At 39.6% G+C, this 25,111-nt stretch overlaps 1 long non-coding RNA gene across 1 annotated transcript; it reads left to right on the top strand.

Moving 5' to 3' along the window:
* Nucleotides 1-612: 612 nt before the first annotated feature.
* On the top strand, nucleotides 613-24,726 carry LOC144591010 (uncharacterized). The gene is made up of 2 exons (XR_013546659.1): nucleotides 613-756; nucleotides 12,843-24,726. It is a non-coding gene; the product is annotated as an uncharacterized LOC144591010 (long non-coding RNA).
* Nucleotides 24,727-25,111: the final 385 nt, after the last annotated feature.

Here is a 25,111-nt window from a genome sequence, read left to right as displayed (position 1 = left end):
AAATATTGTTTGGTATTCATGATCTGTAGTTGGAACTTAACCAGTGCATCCCATTTAATTTTAACTTCTGGCTTGTATTCTTTATCACTAATCAATTCTGCACTTCACAATCACCAGTGCACTTTTTATTGATTTTGAAATATTGTAAATTTTGAAGACCACTAAACATTCTCTGGTGCGTCTCTTGCACAGAAGTAGAACGGTGAAATTTAAAAGCTATCCCAATCAGAAGTGACTAACTTGTCTTTTGTAACTGATTATTTAAGTGTCAGTCATAAGTAAATTGGTAAAAGTAATGTACCATGAAAGCAAACGAGAAAGAGCAGGAAAGTTTTGTTCATGTACGATCCTTATTATTTGTAATATTTGTTCAAAGCCTAGTGCTATCTGTAATTTCAGATTTAAATGAATTAGGGTGAGTAACAATTTTGGATTTTCATTTGGGAAATTGTAACGGTAGAGAGGATAATGAAGTGCTGCTAGTATTTTGGTTACTGATGAGTCAGTGTACAACAATCCTGTTGCTTTGGTGTTTGTAACGTTGAATGATTACATGTATCTCCAGTTTCTCTATGGTAGTAATATCATTTATGTACATGTGACTTGCAGACTGACTACTTCCACCTGTTTGTTTGTGTGGCCATTGTTGTGATCTATGGAGATGATGTGAATGAACAACAGTTAGCGACAGACCAGATGCTACTCCATTTTAGCAACCTGGCCATGCATATGAGTGGGGAGATTGTCCTAAGGAAGGTAAGAACTTGGAGAAATGCTTTTGTGTATACATTTTAATCAGATGCAAATAATAACAAATGTAATAGATCTTCCTTAAATATGACTGTTTAAAATGCATAAATTCTTTCAAATTACTTATTGAGGGATTGATCAAAAGTATTGATGCAGCAGTATTATTAATACAGCGATGCATTGGTTTTATTTGGATTCCTTTACATTATAAATTCTTGCAATCATCCCATTTCATGCAAAAACAATGTGATAATTATTCGCTGGCAAAGCCCCGTTCATTGATTGTAACCAAATTTCACAGAAGTCATTTTAATGATGGAATTGTTTTCTTAAATTGGTCTTTCAGGCATTGCAGCAATATGAACATAAGTGATGCCTTGACATTTTGCCAAGGTTTAGTATTCTGTTCCTTTATTGTGCACAGCAATGTTGAATCAGAACAGGACACCCTGCTTTCATTTTAAAATTGCTTATGTTAAATGAGTTTTTACTGTTTGCAAGGTACTGTACAGCATATGATTTTACAACTCTGCTCTATGCAAAGAAGAAAGTAACAGTTATTAGATTGTAATAATCAGATTTTAGTAGATGTATGCACTGTGAGCCATCTGTTCAAATATGCAAAACTTGCACCATGGATCACTTTTAAATTTACCCCCGCTCACTTTAAAACTAAGCCCTCTATTTTTAGACTCCTCAAATGGTGAGAAAAAGACTCTGACGATCTAAGCTATCTATGCCCCTCATAATCTGATAAACTCCCATATGGTCACACCTCAGCTTATGGTTTAATTTAGTATAGCTTCTAATAATTACTCAACAATCTCATTTGATATAGTTACAATATTCACAATACATCTAAACTGAGACTATATTTAAAAACAGTACTAGTAAAATGGTTATGAGTTGCAACCGTTTAAAATGCAGAAAATAAGCAAAACAAAACTGCATGTAGTGCTCAAAATTCTAGTCTAAAAAAGATTAATTTGAAGGTGTATATGTCGTCATTAAAGAATCATAGTCATAGAGCTTTTCAGCTCAGAAACAGGCCCTTTGGCTAACTGTTCCATGCTGACTGATGCCTATCGATGCTAATCCCATTTGCCTACAATGATCACATATTCTTCTGCTCGCTTTATGTCTAAGTACCTGCCCAAATAGTTTTTTAAGCATTCTAATTATTTCTACCTCACCCAGCTCTTCTAGCAACTCGTTCCATATATCCACCACCCTCTGTATGGGCAAAACATGCACCTGTGCGTTGTGTAAACACTCTGTTTAATAATGAACCGATACGGCTCTTATGCGCACATCCCCGAGTTCAAATTCTAACTGCAATTTCTTTGTTCTCCGCCCACACACGTCGGCCCACACCCCCAGACCCCGTGATTGGTCAGCCCAGATCACGCCCAGCTCACGCAAGAGTTCAAGCCCGACAAACGACTGTTCGAAACCAAAATGACTCAGCCCGCCACACACCTTTTAAATTCTCCCCCCCCCGTCTTCAACCTGTGCCCTCTATTTTTAGACTCCAATGTGACAAGTATGTTTTACTTCGATGTAGCTTTTAATGATTATCAAAACTGAAAGAAGAAAGTACACTCTTCATTGTTACCAATGGCCATCTTGTTTCGATGTTGGAATCAATATGTTTTGTCTGTTAGTTTGTCTATCAGTGTATGAACTGGATTTTTCTTCTCCATCAGAAATCTGAGCATTATTTTGATCACTGACTATTGGGGACTGGGAAAGAAGGAACTCTGAAGAAGAAAAATATAATTTAAAAATGGGATGGTTAAAATAATTCAGGTGATTGACAATTTTGGTCTATCAATACACTCAAGGGAATATGAATGCACAGAAAGATTAGGTTATACACAAGCTTGCCCTGCTTTTAATACCTACAAACACACAAATTAAGTGCAGGAGTTGGGTACTTGGTACCTTGATCCACCATTAAACCAGATCATGGCTGAACTGATTTCAATTCTGCATTCCTGTCTTTTTTGCAATAAATTTTCACTCCCTTATACATAAACAGAGTCTTTGCCCTTAAAATATTAAAAGATATGTTTCCACCACATTTTGAGAGCGTTCGAAGGACTCTCACAATATTTTTTTTGGTCACTGTATCTCAAATGAGCAATCCCTAATTTTAAACAGCGATGCCACATCTATCCCACAAGAAGTGGATAAGGGAGAACCAGTCGATGTGTTATATCTGGACTTTCAGAAGGCCTTCGACAAGGTCCCACATAGGAGATTGGTGTACAAACTTAAAGCACACGGTATTGAGGGTTCAGTGTTGAGGTGGATAGAAAATTGGTTGGCGGACAGGAAGCAAAGAGTAGGAATAAACGGGTCCTTTTCGGAATGGCAGGCAGTGACTAGTGGGGTACCACAAGGCTCAGTGCTGGGACCCCAGTTATTTACAGTGTATATTAATGATTTGGACGAGGGAATTGAATGCAACATCTCTAAGTTTGCGGATGACACGAAGCTGGGTGGCAGTGTTAGCTGCGAGGAGGATGCTAGGAGGCTGCAGAGTGACTTGAATAGATTAGGCGAGTGGGCAAATGCATGGCAGATGCAATATAATGTGGATAAATGTGAGGTTATCCACTTTGGCGGCAAGAACAGGAAAGCAGAGTATTACCTGAATGGTGACCGATTGGGAGAAGGGGAGATGCAACGTGACCTGGGTGTCATGGTGCACCAGTCATTGAAAGCAAGCATGCAGGTGCAGCAGGCAGTGAAGAAAGCGAATGGTATGTTGGCATTCATAGCAAGAGGATTTGAGTTTAGGAGCAGGGAGGTTCTGCTGCAGTTGTACAGGGCCTTGGTGAGACCGCACCTGGAGTATTGTGTGCAGTTTTGGTCTCCTAACCTGAGGAAAGACGTTCTTGCCTTAGAGGGAGTACAGAGAAGGTTCACCAGATTGATCCCTGGGATGGCGGGACTTACATATGAGGAAAGACTAGATAGACTGGGCTTGTACTCGCTGGAATTTAGAAGACTGAGGGGGGATCTTATAGAAACATATAAAATTCTTAAGGGGTTGGAGAGGCTAAATGCGGGAAAATTGTTCCCGATGTTGGGGGAGTCCAGAACCAGGGGTCACAGCTTAAGGATAAGGGGGAAGTCTTTTAGGACCGAGATGAGAAAACATTTCTTCACACAGAGAGTGGTGAGTCTGTGGAATTCTCTGCCACAGAAGGTAGTTGAGGCCAGTTCATTAGCTATATTTAAGAGGGAGTTAGATGTGGCCCTTTTTGCTAAAGGGATCAGGGGGTATGAAGAGAAGGCAGGTACAGGCTACTGAGCTGAATGATCAGCCATGATCATATTGAATGGCGGTGCAGGCTCGAAGGGCCGAATGGCCTACTCCTGCACCTATTTTCTATGTTTCTATGTTTCCTCTCCATATCATCTTGTCAAGATTCTTCAGGATCTTGCGTGTTTGAGTCAAGTCTCCCCTCTCTCTCTCTCTGTCTCTCCTAAGTTGCAGTGGGCACATACCCAACGATTCAATTTGCACATTCTGGGTATTAATTTCATTAAATTTCTTTGGAACTGCTTCCATGCACTCTTGTTTGATCCTGTGCCACATGTCCACTTACGTAGCTGTTTCCTATATCCTTTGGTTCCCTACCTATCCAAAAATGAATTTATTTAGTTTAGTTTAGAGATACAGCGCGAAAATAGGCCCTTTGGCCCACCAAGTCCACGCCAACCAGCGAATCAAGTATTCCAATATTCACAGGCCTTACAGTGGGAAAGAATATCTTCTCCTTTTGGTCGTAAGTGTCCAATATATTGTCTGGAGACTGGGATAAAAATATGTGCCGTGTAAAGCTGGCCTGTTGATGTTCTTTGGAACTACATTTCAGAAAAGGAGTACATTAATCAGCTGCTCTGGTGTTGTGCTTCAACCACAAGCAACCGAGGACAAATTTCTATCCACGTGCCCCCTAGTTTTAGATTCTCACTTGAAACCATATCTCGGATTTTTCAGCAGTCTGTGGCTTTATTTGCTGAAAGATATGGATGGATGGATGGATGGATGGATGGATGGACGGACGGACGGACGGACGGACGGACGGACGGACGGACGGACGGACGGACGGACGGACGGACGGACGGACGGACACAAAATGCTGGAGTAACTCAGACAGCATCACTGGAGAGAAGGAATGGGTGACGTTTCGGGTCGAGACCCATCTTCAGACTGATGTCAGAGGAGTGGGAGATACATAGATAAGGAAGTGTGAAGGTGTGAAACCAGGACAATCGGGATGGAGATCAAGGAAAATGTAGAATAGATCATTGTTAACTGGTAGAATGTAACAACAAAGCAAACAGAGACAAAAAGTTCTCGGAGACAATCAGAGTCCTGGTTGGAGAACTGGGAAGGGAGAGGGATGGAGAGAGGAGGAAAGCAAGGTTACATGAAGGAAGAGAACCCAATGTTCATACCGCTGGGGTGTAAGCTGCCCAAGCGAAATATGAGATGCTGTTCCTCACTCTGACAATGGAGGAGGCCCAGGACAGAAAGGTCAGTGTGGGAATAGGAGGGGGAGTTAAAGTGTTCGGAACCAGGAGATCAGGTAGGTTTAGGCAGACTGAGCGGAGGTGTTCAGCAAAACAATCATCGAGCCTACGCTTGATCTCGCCGATATCTAGGCAAATACAGTAGATTAGGTTGGATGAGGCACAAGTGAAGAATGGATGAAATTTGAAGTAGGTCAGCCAACCCTGTTGTGCCATTCAATTGGGCATGGGTGATCTGAACCTCAGTTACTCTTAATGTTCTTTGATCATATCATAATGTCATTAACTAACAAAAGAAAAATCACCAACCTCAGCCTTTTAACATTTCAGTTCACTCAGAATCGACAGGCTTTTGGGGAAAGAGTTCCAGATTTCCACTTTACTTTTCTCCAGGGAGTGGGGAGGAGAAATGCCCTGGCTTTAATTTTTAGGTTGGACTTTCTTTCTCGTTTCACTTTCCAAAGAAAATAATATCTCTATGCAACAGTTAAGTAAACTTAAAGAAAACAGCAGTAACATTGATGTGGATGGTGAGTTTCTTCCCATTTAGATGTGACCTGCTTTCACATTGGCAGCAGCTGAAGTTTGAAGGAAAGGAACCTTTATTAGTCTATATTTTATAAATCTGAAGGAAACAGAGAGTTAATATATAAAATTAAATCAAATAGGATTACTTGCTTCTGTCACTGAGATAAAAGAGTAATTACAATCGTTGTTCTAGTGACATCCTTGATTGACAGCAAGGTGATAGGATCCTGAGATTCAATTAGAGCATTGCATCTCGGCATTGTTTTTGTAGCAGCCTGGATTTTCCACTTTTGTGCCTGCCAGACCTTGATTTGTCTCACATTTAGAGTGTGGAAAGCTGCATACTGCCAAGTGCAAAAGCAGAAAACCTCTCGCCAGCATTTTTACAATTGCTTTAGCTGTTCATTGTCTGTAACAGTTTTGCCCTGGATGTGGTTTTTGTGGCTTGTTCTTATTTAATTATTAAAATGTGCATCAGCATTTAAATAAAAGTAGAATTCTGCTGTATTGAAAATATTTATTTTTGAAGCAAAGCAGTCTTTTTGTCCATACTGTTTCATCATGAGAATTAAAGTTAATTTTGGTGCTGGGTTACAGCTCTAAATTATTTTGCCATGTTAAACTTGTTAGTCACCAGAGTTATCGTCAGATGACTATATCAATACATCATTCTGAAATGGAGGAAGTACATTAATACAATATTTTTGTTTTGCATCAAAATAATTCAGATGATATTTATTATGTTTATTGGATTTTTTTAAATAGTATTTGTTTTTGCTCCTTGTCAATGCTGTTCAGTAAATCATCCAACCTCACATTTTCATTTTGTCACAAGCTAGTTCTTTCTTTAAGTGCCAGTGGAAGCAAAATGAAAGTTTACTGTGTAGGAAGAAACTACAGATGCTGGTATACACCGAAGATAGACACAAAATGCTGAAGTAACTCAGCGGCACAGGCAGCATCTCTGGAGAGAAGGAATGGATCACATTTCGGACCGAGACCCTTCTTCAGACTTACTAATTGTGGCAAAACACAGAGGACCAACAGCATATTAGGCAGGTGGTCATAATGTTTTGGCTCATCAGGTCACACCATAATGTTTTGGCTGATCGGTGTTTCTATATTGTTAATGTACTGGCAGTCTGGAGAGGTAAAGAAGGGAACAGTGTTCAGGAAGGGAAGGTAATAGGAAGATCAACTTCCAGTGGGAGTATGGTATCAGATGTGGGATTGGTGAAGAGAAGATTGCCCATATTCATAAAACACTGATCATTATCTCGATGCATTCTTTGACGGCATCTCAAGAGAGGGATATGGATTTATCCAAGAGGCAATAAAACTGATTTGTCAGAAAGAGAGGAGGCAGGTAGAAAGTTTGAGTAAATATTTTGTGAGGCAAAGAACTGACAAAGAGCTGTGCAACCGAATTACAGGAAGCATGGGTTTTCTTTCAGTGCTCCAGTATACCCACATTAAAAAATAGGCTTTTTTGTATGTTGATTTGACCACAATAAATTGCTCTCAATGTGTAGGTGAGTGGTTGAATCTGGAGAGCATTGATAGGATTATGGAGCAAATTTTTTTTTTTTAAGTGGTGCCGGGGTAGTGTAAATGGGTGCTTAAAAATAGCCGCAACTCAGTAGGGTGAACGGTCTCTTTTTGTGCTATATGGTTTAATTACTCGTGTGTGATACTATAACAGAAAGGAGATTAATAGATTGTCAACCACAATTGGGCGTGGAGGAGATTAGTTAAAACAGTTAATGGAAATAGAATATTATTTTGTGTTAATTTGGAGTTGACATTCGGTCTCTTTCAGTTTTCTAAAGATTCAAAATCTGGCCTTTTTTTCACCAGTGTGCATTCAATTGCTGCTAAAATTTAAGGTTAACAGTTACCCATAATGCCAATATTTTTGAAATACACAGGAAATGTAACGTTACTTGAAGTATTTAGTACTAAGCAATGTATTTGTACAGCAACCAGCTACGAAGACAGATGTGTATAGCAATTCAGTCTTCCCTCGCACAATTAAAGCATGGAATAATCTTCACCCTACTATAGGTACTCAACCAGACGCAACTAAATTTAAGGTAGCTCTTCTTCTCCAAGAAGCCATTCTTGCTTAGGTCCATACGCCACCACCTCCAGTTTAAATTCCATTTGGAATATTTTGGCGAACCAAGAATACATTGCCTTGAAATATATTGCTTCAATTATGCTAAAAAAGAGATAGCAATCTAATGGTTAGGTACAGCTGTTAGTAGATTGTTATTTCCTGCAGATATCACTCGATGAGGAAGTAGTTTTTTGTGGTATTTCTGTTTTTTTGTTTACAGTTTTTTGACTTATTCTAGTGTGGCGAGAATAAAAATAGTAAATGCACAACGAGTACTCTCCTACATTTTGTTTCATGTGTCAGTTATTTAGCCTAAGCCATATTTAATATGATAACAGTGGGGAACGTGTAAAGAATTATTGTTAACTCTTAAACTAGTCAGACCAAATGAATGCATAATTTCCAAATCATCATCTGATTTAGCTAGTCAAGCACTCGTGAATATTTAAACAAATTGTATTCATCTCTATTATTTAGTCGTTTCATGATCAAATGTGCAATCTTGTCATCTTTCAGTTGGGGGAAGTGATATAACAACTGCCAGAGTTGTTTCAGGGCTGTTATCCTCGGGTCTTGTGCTTGTCTCTCTGACAAAACAGGGTATTGGTTACGACAAGATTGTGTATCATGTTTTTACTGCTCGTTCTTTGCCAGAAATTGGTCTTTTCTGCTCCAGCACTTAAGTTGCTCAAGAGGATCAGTTTATTTCCCACTGGATTGCAGACCATTTTTTTTCCAAGATCAGAGCAAAAGTCCTTGGCCACAGCCATAGTTTAGAGAATTATGGTTACGCACTGACAAATGTTGTATATTGCGAAAGATAGACACAAAATGCTGGAGTAACTCAGCGGGTCAGACAGCATCTCTGGAGAAAATGGTTCGGTGATGTTGCGGGTCAGGACTCTTCTTCAAACTGATTGTAGTAGGAGTGTGGAAGGAAAAAACTGGAGGCAAAGATAAATGTCAGAACAAATCGGGGCCGGCAACGGGTAACCTTGGGCAAGGACGTTTCCCTGATAGACTGCCTATTGCCAAGAAACAGGTGTGAGCCCAAGAAAGGTACATAGTTGCAAATTGTGGAACCAGTTCCCGACTTTTAGTGGAGGAGTGGAGGAAGGGGAGTGGGGGGGGGGGACGGGGACATCACTGCCAAAGTATCTGAGCTTCCTGACTATCTTAATAGGATCTTAAAATGGCAGTCTGTTTGTCTTTTTTCCTTTTTTTTTGTTTGTGCGTCGGTGTTGGGATGGTTTTTGTTTTTGTTTTTGGCTGTGTATGTGTGGGGTGGGGTGGGGTGGGGTGGGGGAAACGTTTCTTTTTTTAAGTCTCTTCCCCGGGGCGCGGCTCGGCCGCGGGGCCTTCCATCGCCTGCGGGACCTTCCATCGCCCGGCTCGGCCGCTGGACTTAACATCGCCGGCGCGGCTCGGCCGCGGGACCTAACAGTGCCCGGTGCGGCTCGGCCGTGGGGCCTTCCATCGCCCGGTACGGCCGCGGGACGTTTCAGCGCTCGGTGCGGCTCAGCCGCGGGGCCTTCCATCGCCCGGCGAGGCTCGGCCGCGGAACGGTTTTGCGCCCGGCGAGGCCGCGGGGCCTTCCATCGCTCGGTGCGGCTCGGCCGCGGGACGGTTCAGCGCTCGGTGCGGCTCAGCCGCGGGGCCTTCCATCGCCCGGCGCGGCTCGGCCGCTGGACTTAACATCGCCTGCGCGGTTCGGCCGCGGGACATTTCAGTGCCCGGTGAGGCTCGGCCACGGGGCCTTCCATCCCCTTGCGGGGGCTGTGCGTGTCGGTCGCCTCGGTAGGGGTCGAGCTGCCTGTCCGTGGGCGTGGGGGGAAGAGAGTGGAAGTTTTGTTGCCTTCCATCACAGTAAAGGGGTGTTTGGAGTCACTGTGATGGATGTTTGTGTTGGGGTCGTGTGTCCTGTGTTCTTTTCTTTTTTGTTGTGTTCTGTGACTGCTGTAATTTCGTTCGGTACCTCGGTACCGAATGACAATAAAGTTCTGTACAACACATATCATTCATGGGGTCCATGAGGATATGGCAATTGCAGATAGCTAAATTCATAGTGGGTATTGAAAGTTACCTATGTTTGATTTCTTTAAATATGAGCGACGAGGTCTAGGATAAATGGAGTGCAGGCTGTGCTGCACAGTGAATGATGCACACAAAGGTGGCCATTAAAAAAAAAACTAACGCACAAACACACATAGTACACAGGCTCTGTGCAGATTCCCTTGTCCTCTGTCATTTCCACCTCTTCCCTTGAGTTTTTTTTACCATGACTTTTTTCACCCATTAATGTTTTGTCCTTCTCCTCACCTCCTTGCCCTTTACTCACATCACCTTTACTCACATGGCCACATTACCAGTGCTGCAAGGTTTACCAATGACTGTTGGACAGACCATGGCCTAATCTGCTCTACCAACCCATCTAAAAAAATGGTGATGACAGAAATACTCCTGCGTGAAAATTAGTGTTGATGATATCGGTGACATCACAACAATTGCTTTCATCACCCAACATCTCATAGACAATCTGCTGACCCTCAAACAACTGTAGAATATCTTGTTGCCTATGCTGTCCTGAAGTTCACCATAATTAGCATTTCCAAAAAGGCTCTTGGATTTTCTACCAGAAAATTCTGCAACTAACTTGAACATGACCAGGAACAAATTAACAAGGCATTCTTGGATTAGAAACTCCGCCACATCTCACAGAAGACATACAGCTCCAAAGATATCTGAAGAGCAAAAATGTGTTCAAGGAAAAGACAGACAGAAAGAACAGGTCCAGGAACTTATTTGACATTCAAACTGAAGCTCAAACACCAAATGGCCCACATCACTATGAGTTAACAACAGGGGTAAACTTATTGAAGAATAGAGAGGCAACCAGCAGTCGGTGGAGGGAATACTTCAAACTCAACCAATCTGTCCATGACATAAGTGTTCCCTATTCCAGCCCAACACAAACAATCTAGTTCAGCCTCAATGCTACTCCGAACAACAGGTTGAAAAAGCCATCCGTGAACAGAGGAGCAACAAGGTCTTAGAAGCAGATGGCATTCCTAATTAAGTTATAAAACATGGCGAAGAACTTTAGTCAGAAATCCACAAACTGAACTGATGCCTGGGAAGAAGAGGATATTCCATGGGATCTCAGAGAAGCTGACCGCGCCAACCACCGATCCTCGAACACTAACACTATCATGATCGACAATTTTACAATTTTACGAAGCCAATTAACCTCCAAATCTGTACGTCTTTGGAGTGTGGGAGGAAACCATAGCTCCCAGAGGAAACCCACGCAGGTCATGGGGAGAACATATAAACTCCATACAGACCGCACCCATAGTCAGGATCAAACCCCGGCTTCTAGCGCTGTAAGGCAGCAACTCTACCGTTGCACCACTGCCGCCCAGTGAAGAGTGAAAAGACTAATAAAGGGAAACAGCAATGTATCTATGTTTGCAATGCACCATAGTGCAATGCACTATGTATCCAGTGAACAATTACTGGATAAATAAAATTCACGTTTTGTTTAATGTTAATTCTCGTTTAGACACATTTTGAAAAACAAGTTCAAAATACTGTTTTTAGCTTGGCCACCAGGTGGATGCTACATTAATGAATATTCCCTGAAGCAGATAAATGTGAAATGATCATAAACAAGAGCCATATGGGTATGGAAAAGAATAAACTCCTGGATATTCTTGCATCTGCAGCTGATAACAAGTGTACCTTTGTTTTTTCACTTAATGCTGTATTGTATGAAAAAAAGCTAAAATGCCTGAAATAATTTAATATTATCAGGATTGATTGAGTTATTTTCCTTAATGAAATAGTTGTTTTTAATGGAAATTGATGCTGAGATGATGTCATCAGCACACTCAGATACCAGCAAAATGGCTTCTTGTATGTGCTGATGAGACCAGGGTACTGCAGAATTCATCAAAGTAAACCACTGATCACCATCAGGTGTTCAGTATAAAGCAATTGAAGCGATGGACAAATGGTGATCAGAATAATTTGACCTACAGTCTTTGGTGGATTGGAATAATTAAAATATTCGCATCCTACTTCTATGAACAAGCAGGTGGACACAAAATGCTGGAGTAACTCAGCGGGTAAGGCAGCATCTTGGGAGAGAAGGAATGGGTGACGTTTCAGGTCGAGAACCAACGTCTGCAGTTTTTTCCTACGCATCTATGACCAAGCAAATTATTTTCACTATTGCAGACATGTACAGGTTTTCTCTAGCTATTGGACATAGGACCACTGGCAAGATCATCACAAGCTGTAATAGGGACTCGGCCTGGGGGAACCGCAGTGAGAAACGGTGGAAGAACAAAGGGGGACCCGGTGTGGGGGACGGGGGGTCACTCTAGTTTAGAATCCTCTGCCTAGGGGATAAGTCTGTGTTCGTTTATTTGTTTGTTCATTTGCTCCGGTGAAGGCACTGTGCACACGGCAGCCAGCCAACAGTCGCTTGTCTTTTTCTTTGTGTTTTCACTTTTAATTTCAAGTTTTTGTGTAACTTTGGTGTTGTGACTGTCAGCAGGCCAATTTCCTTCCGGGGATCAATAAAGTTTTATCATGTCGTTTCGTAACTTTAATTCAGGTCTTTACCCAGGTGGAGGGTTTTCTTTGAGAGAAATCTTTGAATGAGACCGTTGTGATTCAAACCTATTCAGATAATTTAGCAACAAAAAAAAGAGACAAAGTGCTGGATTAACTTAGCGGGTCAGGCAACATCTCCGGAAAACATGCATGAATGACATTTCGTCATCTGGGTCCCTTCTTCATGTGTCTTTTTTGTTGTTGTATAAAACCGGCATCTGCAGTTCCTTGTATCTCCGAGATAATTTAACACATTGTTTTCTGCTCTCCACAGGCAAGGAGCCTTTTATACCAATTTCGCCTCTTGCCCAGAATCCCCTGCAGCCTGCATGACCTTTGTAAGCTGTGTGGCACTGGAATGTGGGACAGTGGATACATCCCAGCTGTGGAGTGCACATTGAATCACCTGGATTTTGACGGTTGTCCGTATGGAGGGACATCTGCCACTCCATCTCCAAGATCAGCACATGAAGGCAAAAGAGGAGCAAAAGATGTTTTCACATTCCTGAGATAATCAGCTAATCATAATTTGTGCTGAAACCTCCAGTCAGTTATGAAGAACTGTTTAGGGAGTGATTTACTTGGGAGAAGATGAATCTGGGGTTTTAGTAACTAGTTTTCTTGGTATCTGCGAGATAGTATTCATGCACACTCCTAAGGCAGGTCGGTTTTGGGCATGCCCAGAATTAATATCATTGAAAAGAAAGAGAGACTTCTATTTTATACAACACTTTTCTGGGAGTCTCAAAGCGTTTTACAGCCAATGAAGTTACTATTGAATTGTAACCACTACGTAAAGTAGAGAATGTGACATTCAATTTGCACGCTGCAAGCTACTGTAAGTGGGCATTTGATAAAAATCAGATAATCTAGTTCAGTAATGTTGGTTGAAGGGGAAAAGTTGGCCACGAGAAAGAGCAGATGACTCTGGAAATTGTGCCACATGGTCTTCTGTGTCCACCAGCGAATGCAGCTGAGAGTTTGGTTTCAGGCTTCATCTAAAAGGTGAAAGCTCCAACAGTACAGCAGTCCTCATGTACTGCACAGCTATGTCACTCTAGATTTTAATGTACAACTCAATGAAGAGGGACTTTATTCTGTTCCAGAACACAAGATTATTAAGGATACTGAATCTGGCTGCCTTGAAGGAGAAGAGAGAGATTGTTACAACCCAATTATTTAAACCTGTAAACTTACAGATGGTTTTATTGGGATTTTTTTCATAGCCTCAAATATACTGTCCATATTAAATGACTGGAGAATGGTAATTCTGGAACAGTTATAATGTATTGCAAAAAAAAAAATCTGATCTTTTGGAAGACGTTATGAAGGTGAAAATATGAAGTTCAATGATAATGTGTATTCAGTGTAAAAATTAATTGCTGATTCTAAATGTATTTTTAAAACTGATGACACCCAATTATCTAGTGTTGAAGATAAATCTCACTTAATCATATCCCTATCTTAAAATATATTTCCAACTTTAGAAACATAGCCAAACACATGGCCTTTTCACATATTGCTTTTAAGCACATCTACAGTATTTTTAAACTTACAAATTTGTGAGAGTTTAGGGAATTAAGATTTTTATTGAAAGATAAAATTTCAATTGGGTTATCTTTGGGGAAAACTGGAGCAGCTCATTTATCAGATTTTTCCCATCACTGTACACAGAGAGTAAGCTCATGTATCCAAAAATGTATCTATACAAATTAATGTTAAATTGCAGCACCTCGATTTAAATATCAATAGTTGTAAAGAAATGCATTGAGCTCTGTTCTGAGTGGTAGTCTTTATCTTATGAAAAATTGTTAATGATTGATCTTCTTTCGAAAACTAATACCTACAATTAAAAGTCATACTTTGATTATACATGCCATTGAAATAGGTTGGCAGTGAAAGATTAAACCAGCATCAGCAGTTTCTTCCTACACAAAGAGTAAACATGACTTGACAACCATTACCTTCAAGTATGAATGCAAGGAACTCCAGATGCTGGTTTAAAAGAATAAGTGCTGTAGAAGGGTCCCGCCCCAAAAATTTGCCTGTGCATATTCTCCAGTGATACCTGCTAAGCTATTCCAACACATTGTGTCTTTTTTTTACTTTTGTATGATTTGAAGGATTTTAATATTATTCTTTAATTTGTTTAATCATTCACTTGGATCTTTAAGCAGCGACCAATGCATTTCCTTAATCAGATATGAAATTGTGGCCCTAATGATACTGTAGCAGTTGACCTCGATCCTTTCACAGTATTTAATGGGGGAATACCAAGCACTGGATCAGATTTCAGCATTCAAATAAGTTTTGGTGAGTGCTGAGTATTTTGCCACCAATGAAAAGCATTTCTGGCAGCATTCTTACAGGTCAGTTATATAACTAAGAGAATGATGGAATAAAATATATTTCCAAAAGTAACTTATGTAGGTGAAAATTGTAGGTATTTTTGTCTGCAAAAGCATAATTTCATTAATTTACTCTGTATTTTCAGTTGCATGAACTTGAGATATCTTCTCCGGTCTAAATATCTAAATATCTTCTCCACTCTGACACTAATACCGTATTGTTGTTTCTTTTCAAGCATAGAAAACCAGTACTTTCTTATGCCCCATTTTCAAAGTTCGGTTTCTACACTGTATACTTTGATATTTTTTTTCCTATGTTGTTGATGCTATCTGATTAGCTTACTCTAATGCACTTTTTTGTTTTCTGTTCATTGACCACAGAACTGTAACATTTGTATTGATTTGTCAAAAAAGTAATTGAGTCATAACATTATACAGCATAGAAAGGGGCCTTCAATCTAATAGCGCTGTACAGCAGAGAAACAGGCCTTCAGCAGACTATCAAACTTATCTCTACCAATCTCACATGCCTGCATTAATTCCATATCCCCCTGAGTCCGGCTTGTTCAAATACCTCAAGATGCCTCTTAAATGTTGTTACTGTTCCTGCCTCCAACACCTCGTTTGGCAGCTAATTCGCATACCAACTGCTCAGTGTGAAAATTGTACCCCTCTCCTTTAAACTTCCTCCTCTCACCTTAAACCTAAACCAAGCCATCACTTCATTCTTGTGAAATTTTAGACACCCCTGCTAGGAGAGTCAGTCACTGGCTCCCTACCTATCTATACATTTTGTAATTTTATATACCTCTATCATGTCAACTCTCAACTTCCTTTGCTGTAGGGAGAAGAGACCTAGAATATCCAATCTCCCCTGTTATCAAGGCAACATTCTTGTAAATCACCTCTGCACCCTCTCTAACTTAATCATGTCCATTCTATAGTCTGGTGACCAGAACTACACACAATACTTCCTAGTAAGGCCTAACCACCATTTTGTACAGCAATAACATGATGTCCCGAATCTTTTTACCGAATGCCTTGGCCGATGAAGGCAAGCATGCCAGGTGCCTTCCTCGCCACCCTGTGTACATTTGTTTCCATTTTCAGGGAACTATGTACTTGTATCCCCAAGATCTTATGTTCAACAGCACTCCCCAGGGCCCTGCCATTCACTGTGAACATGCTGCCCTGGTTTAACATGCCAGATCCATCACTTCACACTTGTCGAAGTAAAATTCCATTTTCCAATCCCTTCCCCACTTTCACAGTTGATCTTTTTCATGCTGTAACCCTGGACAATTTATTTTCCACTATGCCAATAATTTTGCTGTTATCTGTAAAATTACTAATCATGCTACTTAAATTCTCATCCGAGTCATTAATATATATGATAAACAGAGGACCCAGCAGCACACCACTTGTCACAGTCTTCTAATCTGAAAAACAACCCTCTATCATCCACTGTCTCATACCACTAAGCCAGTTTTGGATCCAATTTTCTATCTCACCCTGGATCCCATGTGTTTAAACCTTCCAGACCATCCTACATTGCAGGACCTGGTAAAAGCCCTTGCTAATGTCTCTGTAGTCTACCCACCTGCCCCTGTCAAACCTCGGTCAATTCGCAAAGAAAAACTCAGTGAAAATTCGTAAGATATGATTTCCCATGTACAAAGCCATGGTGAATATCCATAATCAGTCCTTGTTTTTCCAAATGCAAATAAATCCTGTCCCTCGGAATTCTTTCCAATAACGTTCCCATCACTGATGTAAGGGTGGTGCCTGTAGACATAATGGGGTTAGATGTAATGTGGACAACAGCACGAACAGGCCATGAAATGGAGAGCAAAAATAAAAGGGCTATTTTCAATCAGAATAAGAATCAGTACTGAGGTTTCCATTACTCTCAATCTATTTTAATGGCTTTGGCAAAGGAATAGAATGTTATGTACTGGTTTGCTTACTATAAATGCTATGTGTAAAAATATATATTGTATAGAGCAGAAAAAGAGAGGTATAGATTAGGTTTGTGCACAAAAAAAAGCAAATGAAAAAAAGGTAGGTCTTTAGCAAGTTCCTCATATATTTGTACACAAGATGATAGCGGAGCAAACAATTGGTATATTGGGAGTTACCACAGAGGGGCTGCAATCCAACAGTAAGAAAATCTAGAGCAGTTGTACACCTTTCTGGTGAAACCATATCTGGAGTACTGCGAGGATTTTTGTTTCCATACTCAAAGATTTGTCCAGGCCCAGCACAACATAGGTTGACCTGGGAAGCAAGATTTATCCTATTTGGAGAACTTTGTGCAGGATGGGCCAATGCCCACTGGGGGGTAACGATAGATTACTTCGATAAGGGGAATTGGAAGAATTGACTTCTCGAGGCTGTTTTTTCTGTCTGGAAAGTCAAGCGTGAGGGCTCAGGAATTTAAGAATGCTATCATTTTTTGCACTACAAACATAGTACGCAAAGAAGCTGAATGGCCGCCATTTTAGTAAGCAAAACCCACCGCCCGCTACGCCTTTCGCAGTGTAATCAGTGTTTTTGGGGAACAGTATGTGTGATGATACCTTAGAAATGCAGAATATATCTCATCTATCAACACAGGTTTTTGTTATTTTTCTTTTAAAATGTTTCTGCAAGTTTCTGCCTACTAAAATGGCGCCATGACATACTATGGTTTTTAGGGTCGAGTGGTCTATCTTGCTCTACTCTATTATCTTTGGTCTAAAGACCTCTTAAGGGTTGCCATCATATCTGCTACCAGTGCATTCCAGGCACTTACCACTCTATGCTTAAAAACAACTTGCCTCATACACCTCTTTTAAATTTCTCTCCTTTAAACTTATGCCAACTAGTATTTGACGTTCCACCCAGAGAGAGAGAGAGAGAGACTGACTTTCTACCCTATTTCACCTCGCACAATTTCACATACTTCCACCAACACTCCAGAGAAAACAATCCAAGTTTGTCCATCCTCATTTTACAGCTAATCCAGTCCAGATAATATCCTGGTGAACATCTTTTGCACTCTCTCCAATATGTCCTCATCCTACCTGTAGTGTGAGCAGAACTGCTTACTGTACTCTAAATGTGACCTAACCAAAGTTTTATACAACTGCAATATGAATTCCTAACTTTTATACTCCGTGCTCTGATCAATGATGACAAACATGATATATGCCTCTGTATTTTAGCTTAGTTTATTGTCACGTGTACCGAAGACAGTGAAAAGCTTTTGTTGCATGCTATCCAGTCGGCAGAAAGACTAAACATGATTACAATCAAGCCGTCTACAGTGCTCAGATACAGGATATAGGGTATAATATTTAGTACCAGGTAAAGTGCGATTAAAGATAGTGCAAAGGTCTATCTTGCATGATGGGGGAGGAGAGAAGACGGAGTATTTGGGGTGAGAAGCCCTTGGTTATGTGGGTGGCCTTGCTGACGCACCGTGCAGTGTAGATGGAGTCAATGGAATGGAGGTTAGTTTGCGTGATGATCTGGGCTGCGTCGACAATTCTCTGCAATTTCATTTGGTCTTTAATGGAGCTGTTCCAAAACCATGCTGTAATGCATCCTGATAAATGCTTTCTCTGTAGAAGGATTGCGACCTGAAAGGTAGCCTATCCATTTTCTTCAGAGTTACTGCCTGATCCGCTATGTTACTCCAGCACTTTGTGTTTTTTGCTCAAGCTTCCAGCATCTCAGTTCCTTGTGTCTATGATATATGCCTCCTTACCACCTTGTCCACTTGCATTGCCACTTTCATGGAGCTATGAACTAGCACATATTGATTGAACTGTGGGCATATTGATTCATCTCCTGAGTTGAAACCAGGGAACTTGGTAAATCTGAATTGTTGCTGATTTTTGAGGCCTCCAATTGAAACATGTAATGACATTTTTTTAAACTTGAGTGTAAAGTAGCTACAGAAAGAATAAAACAATGAAAGGTAATGGAAAGTAAAAGACAAAAAAAGCCATAATGTATGGGCATTTATATGAAATTATTCTGACTTTAAAATGTCTAATCCACAGCTTTTAAAGCGAAATACAAAGATCCTGAGACCATTATATTTTGGTCCTGTTTAAGTGCCGTTTTTGATCTACAAATTGTAGTCATTTTGTGGTACTTTACATTTTTTTTAATCATTATGAATCTGTCTGCCAATTTAAACATTCTGAAATGAAAATGACTTTACAAACTTTACACATTTTGGCAAGATGCCGATACTAAACTATACATAGAAATACCACTTTAAATCCTGTGATTATAATTTCCCATTTAAAACGATGAACCAAGTATCCTGTTATATTCCATTCTTTAATTATTTTTTATTAACATGGTTTCATGATGAAGCTAATAAAATTCATACACTGTACAATAAATCCTCCAGAATCATGCAGTTTGAAGTCAGATAAAATTCATTTATAAGGAGGAATGTGTTGTGGGACATTAATTAGGGAGCTAAAAATAATTAGTTTCTTTGAACAATCATTGTGTTTTTCTAGAAAGGAAAGTTTTATGAATCCCACCCAATAACAGGTTTGTACGAGGAACTGCTCTTGTGCATTCCTGCAATTGCTGTCCTTCTGTTCAAATTGCTGTTTACACTCATCCAGGTATCACTCTCACTGATTAAAGGAGAAAGATAGAACTGTGGAGCTGCGGATAATTCACTTGTCTCGTGCCGGCTTTCAGATGGGATTTATTCTCCTACTTGCATGAACATAACTCTGAGATAAAGTCAGCAATGAATATCTATGTGCAAAATCCCTTAGCATTGTGATTTGAAACATGTATATTGGATTTCTAAACCACTGTGAATATTTGCGTTTTGTCAAATTTGAATACTTATATTTGTTGAGCACTTAAAAAAAAATTGAAGTGCATTATTCATCTTGCTCTTTGATGCAGTTATTTAATCTAATATACAAGTTTTCATGCCTAAGGGTCCCTTCGACTCAGGAATTCGTGATTCAGGATTTTAACCTTTTTGTAGAAAATCTTAATGTGCTATTTCTCGGTGGCTGGTGCTGTTTACTCTTTAGACTACTGTCCCTTTTGAATTCAGTTTGCATAGATTATGTAGTGAGCTAAAGGTTAAATAAGACACGCCATGTTGCTCTCATTCTGGCAAATGGAAATATTGTTTTACCTTATTGGTTTTGCATTGGTTGTATTGCAGTGGCACTTACTTAGATCATTGTGTCTATCCTATATTGGCAATAAATGAGAAATATCCAAATATTTTTAATAGACATTCTTCATTTAAAATGTATTAAGTAGGCTGCATGTTGCGTTAAATTTGTAGAGTTTAGTTTAGAGATACAGTGCGGAAACAGGCCCTTCGGCCCATTGATTCTGCACCAACCAGCGATATCGCGCACTGACATTATCCTACACACACTAGGGACAATTGTTTTTAATAATTTTGCCATGCCAATTAGGTTACAAACCTGTACGTCTTTGTGGAGTGTGGGAAAGAATCGGAGCTCCTGGAGAAAACCTATGTAAGTCACGGGAAGAACATACAAACTGTACAGACAGCACCCGGATCAGAATCGAACCCGGGTCTCTAGCGCTGTAAGGCAGCAACTCTACTGCTGTGCCACCATGCTGCCCACATAGAATTTTGGATTAAATTTGATTGAACAGGAAAATACGCATTGTTACATAGATATTCAGGGTGTTAATTGAAATGGGAGATTCCGTTCCTTTTCAGTTGAACAAAAAATTCCTTACACGCTGTCTCAGATGACAACGTAACCACTTGGAGAGAGTATTGAAGTGTGTGGCATTATTGAGTTTAAATATGTCTCCTTTTCTAAATATGGATTTAAAGTGATGCTGTTAAATCGAATATTCCCAGAAATTATTGTTCCTGAGACGGAACGAGAGAATTTGGGATGGTCAATTTGTGCTTTACCCCATTCACAATATATACTTTTTTTTCTAGTATTTTATTATGTTCAAGTGGCAACTGAAGATTTGTTTCTTAAGGATGTTGTCTGTGTGCCATATTACATCATCGTAAATACTGTCAGGGCCAAAACCATTGTTTTTACACAGACGCTGACAAGAATTGGCGAAGGGGGTGGGGAAGTTTTCTGAGGCTGCACTGTAGTTTTTGTAGGACTACACTTAAAATACATACATTTTCAATTGCTTTCTAGCAATGATTGAACACTTTAATGAAATTCTTGTGTTGCATGACATCAATGCTGCAAAAATGTAATTGTAACACTTGCTTTGCTCATGTCAACTTGATTTGATTGCTTTGAAAACTTATTTGAATCCTAAGCATGTTTTAGTAGTAGCTATTTATGTTCAAAAGTCATTGTTGGAATTACAAAATGAATGGTGGTTTTGGTATAGACAATAATTCATTTTTCTAAAGGAAAGTATTGTTCAGCCTTAAAGAAAAAATGAACATCAAAACCTTTACATGAAATCACTAGCTTGAAATGTTTCACTTTGCTGTCTTTGTTCAGCAGAGGTGAGAATGTTCACTCTGGTCAACATATTATTTGTTCACTAAAAGCAGTCGCGGTGGACTGAAAGGAAGCTGGTGGTTTAGCAAGTGGATACTGAAGCTACAAGGAAATGTTTGATTCACAACATCATGCCTGTACTGAGCTCTAACTGAACAATAGAAATTTATTTTCATGGTCTACTGTCTGTTTCTCAAAGTCCTTTGTAACCAAAGTAGGGCATAGTCAAATTTAAGAAATGAAACATACGCCAACTAAAAGTAATCTTTTTGATATAATTGTCTCAAATAACTTTCTATCCACAGCTGCTGTTCTTAAGTTAAAATTCAATAATGGACACGTGCAAACCAGCATTTTAAACTAAATTCAATACTAACATCTCTGTCCCTCTACACGTGGCAGTTTTTAAGTGAGTGCAATGTGCTAATTCCATGAGAGAGCTCTATACATTTACTTGTTCTTGTGTGTTTACTTTGTGTCAACTTGGCTTTAGCAGGAATGAAAAATACCATCCTGTTTTCTGAGAGTTTACCTATAATGGTCCTGCTATGATTGTTCAGCATGAAATTAATTACGGTAAACACCTCATCTCAGTACATTTTCATTAGTGCATTATTCAGATTTAAATTACGGTTTAAGCCTTTTTGACGAATTGCAGTTAGCCTAGCTTCAACCATTTGGCTTTTATTAAAAATTTATTAGGTATAATTCTGCTCTTAAATTTGATGTTCCTTCAGCAATAGTTGGACACAGCTATGTTAAATTGGCATTTTGGACTCATGAACAGTTGTAAGTGTTATGTTTGGAGTGACAGCATTTTCTAATACTAGGTCACACAGAGAACGTACAAACTCCTCACAGTCAGCACCCAAGGTTGGGATTGATCTTGAGTTATTAGAGATGTGTGGTAGTGACTCTACTAACTGAGCCACTGTGCTCAATTTTTGTTTTAGACTTCCAACATCCACAGAGATTTTCTGTTGTTGTAGTTTCATGATAGAACTCATGTCTCTATTAACAAAATCTTTGAGGTTTTGATCATATTTTAAATGTTTTGAAACACCAAGTATAGTGAGATCAGTGAGTGAGCTGTCATTCCAATTTCTAGTCATTTAGTTCATTGTCACAAAATAAGGAGGGAGAAAATAGCCTTTGGTGTTTGTGTGCGAGAGTCAGCCAACATTTGCATTCCTTAACTTAACTCTCAGAAATAGATAGATTCCTGATTAGTACAGGTGTCAGATGTTATGGGGAGAAGGCAGGAGAATGGGGTTATGAGGGAGAGATAGATCAGCCATGATTGAATGGCAGAGTAGATTTGATGGGCCAAATGACCTAATTCTGCTCCTATCACTTATGATCTTATGATCAATTACAGTTGCATTGAGTTCAATGGAAAACCAGATAGCATTGTATCTGGCTACTGCTGGTAGTCAAAGTTAAATGTCTCTGTGCTTTAACTGTGTATGGAGAAAGTGCATGCAGTCAGTTTTGGTTCTCAATTTTAAAAAATGAAACAATTCGTTAAAACAGGTGATATAAGCATAATGATTGAAGGCATGCCAGGTGGCACTGTGAGCTGTGAAGAGGACCCAGAGAGGCCAAGTGGTCCTCTTCAAACATTTAGTATTTTGAACTGGTGAGAGATGAAAAGGATTGATGTTTACAGAGTTCTGAGAGTTTTTATAATAGGGATCACTGAAAGTTAATATGCAGGTTCACCGGGCAATTAGAGAGGCAAGTGGTACCTCTTGCACTCAAAATCTTGCATTAGAGATGTCTTGCTCCATTTATGTCTCAAAGTTAAGGATTGGCCTTTTAGGAGAGAGATAAAAAGAAATGACTTTACCCAGATGTTGGTAAATCTTTGGAATTATGTACCCAAGAAGGCAGCAGGTTCTTGATCACTCAGTGTACTCACAACCAAGATTAATGGACTTTCAGTTGTTAAAGGAATCACAGAATATGGGGTTAGTACAAGAAAATTGTGCTGAGGTGAAAGATGAGTCGTGATGTTGAATGGTTGAGTAGGCGCAAAGGTTTCTATTTTTGTTTCTGTTTCTTTTTCTTCTGTGCTCAAGATCTTAAGTGTTGATAGCAGAATTAACCCGGGGATCATTTAGATTCAGTACACAATTGCAAGTTAGTTGTGCTGAAGCAGATTTGGCTTGATTGCAAATGAATTCATTTCATAGTATTCTCTTTGCCCAGGGGACACTGTTAATATTGTAGAAATAGAATGATAAAACTGATTCTGCAACAGGCTCTTCTCCAAGGCAGAGTCAAAGTAAGCTCTGACAAGGAGTTCTGTAGGTTTATGCTCATCTTTACCGTTTATTCTGTAAGATGCTGAGGACAATGATGTCCATTTCAACTCACTCAAACTGATTTATTTGGTCCTCCAGCAATTGCTTTATGTAGTAAAAGGATTATGCTTACGGCTGCAGAATGCACTTGAAAACACAGGTTAAACAGGCCTTTGTTCTGAAAGAAGCAGTCACGTTTTCTCAATCGTTTTCATCACTGAACAGTTAGCAAAACTGTATTGACATCTTTCTCACTTTCCTGCATCTCTCCTAATTTGACCTCCTTTTACGCTGACGTGGCCAAATAAGGCAGTGTTTTTCTACTCCTCCTCTGAGGCCTTTGTTGCCTTACAAGGACCTGTTTCTCTCCACCTCGGCTCACACGTCTGTTCCCTGTGTCGAAACATTTTGCTTTGGTGATTGCTGACAAAACTGCCAGTTCAGCAGTGGTGCTGGTTTAGTTGTAACATACAGGATATTAGCATCATGAATCCTAGTCCTTGTGGTGCTGCACCCAACACATGACACACCAAATCTGGCAACGTGGCATGGAATGTATGAGGGGGTATGGAAGTATCTTATTTTCTGAACCATCATCCTTAATATTGAGGAAAGCCACACATTGTTCTTCATGGAGTGCATAATGTCAGCTGTAAATTAAACTTTACGGGAGGGAAATGGCAGAATTAAAGAAAAGTGCAATACTTAAAGTTTTTAATAATATCAATAAAAAATCTGTTGGCCCTTTTAAGCTGCCCAGTCTCGCCCAGAAGTATGCCTATAAGAATTTACGTGCACTGAAATCTTGTGATCATTAGTTTTATTTAGTTTTTACTTTGTGAAAAGGAATGCTGTCTGAGAAGTTTGTAAAGTTGTATTAATATTCATTTGAATATTAAAGGAAAGCACAATTCTGAAACATTCTTATGAAGTTTGTCTTAATCTTCCTTTGACCTAATTTGAAAGCTGAGCAATAAATCATGCATATTCATTTCTGTGGCATATCCTAGTTCGTGGAGTTCTTTCATTGAATTTCTTGAATCTGAGAGAAGGTTTAACAACTTTAATTCATTTATTATCCATTTTTAACTATCAAGGATGAACGTAATCTAAACAATGTTTACATTAGTCTGTTTGCATTCAGAAGTGACTTAGTTCACAACTGAAAATGTATTAAAATCCTCCATACTTTCAACATACTGAGGCAAATTGTGATATTCTGTTACTAATTCTGTTCTTTGATTTACAAACAGTTTGGTTGCTCATCAGCGGTAGATAGAGGGGAGGTAGAAACCCAGAAAATTGGAGTTTTACCACATGCTTCCAATTACTTCTGTCTCTTGATCCCAAAGGCTTAGCAAAGCTCTTAATTTCAAAGTAAAG

The sequence above is a fragment of the Rhinoraja longicauda genome, unplaced genomic scaffold (genome assembly GCF_053455715.1).
Source record: "Rhinoraja longicauda isolate Sanriku21f unplaced genomic scaffold, sRhiLon1.1 Scf000474, whole genome shotgun sequence".
Taxonomy (NCBI): domain Eukaryota; kingdom Metazoa; phylum Chordata; class Chondrichthyes; order Rajiformes; family Arhynchobatidae; genus Rhinoraja; species Rhinoraja longicauda.
The sequence above is the reverse complement of the archived record's forward strand: the minus strand, read 5'-3'. Positions and strand labels throughout refer to the sequence as shown.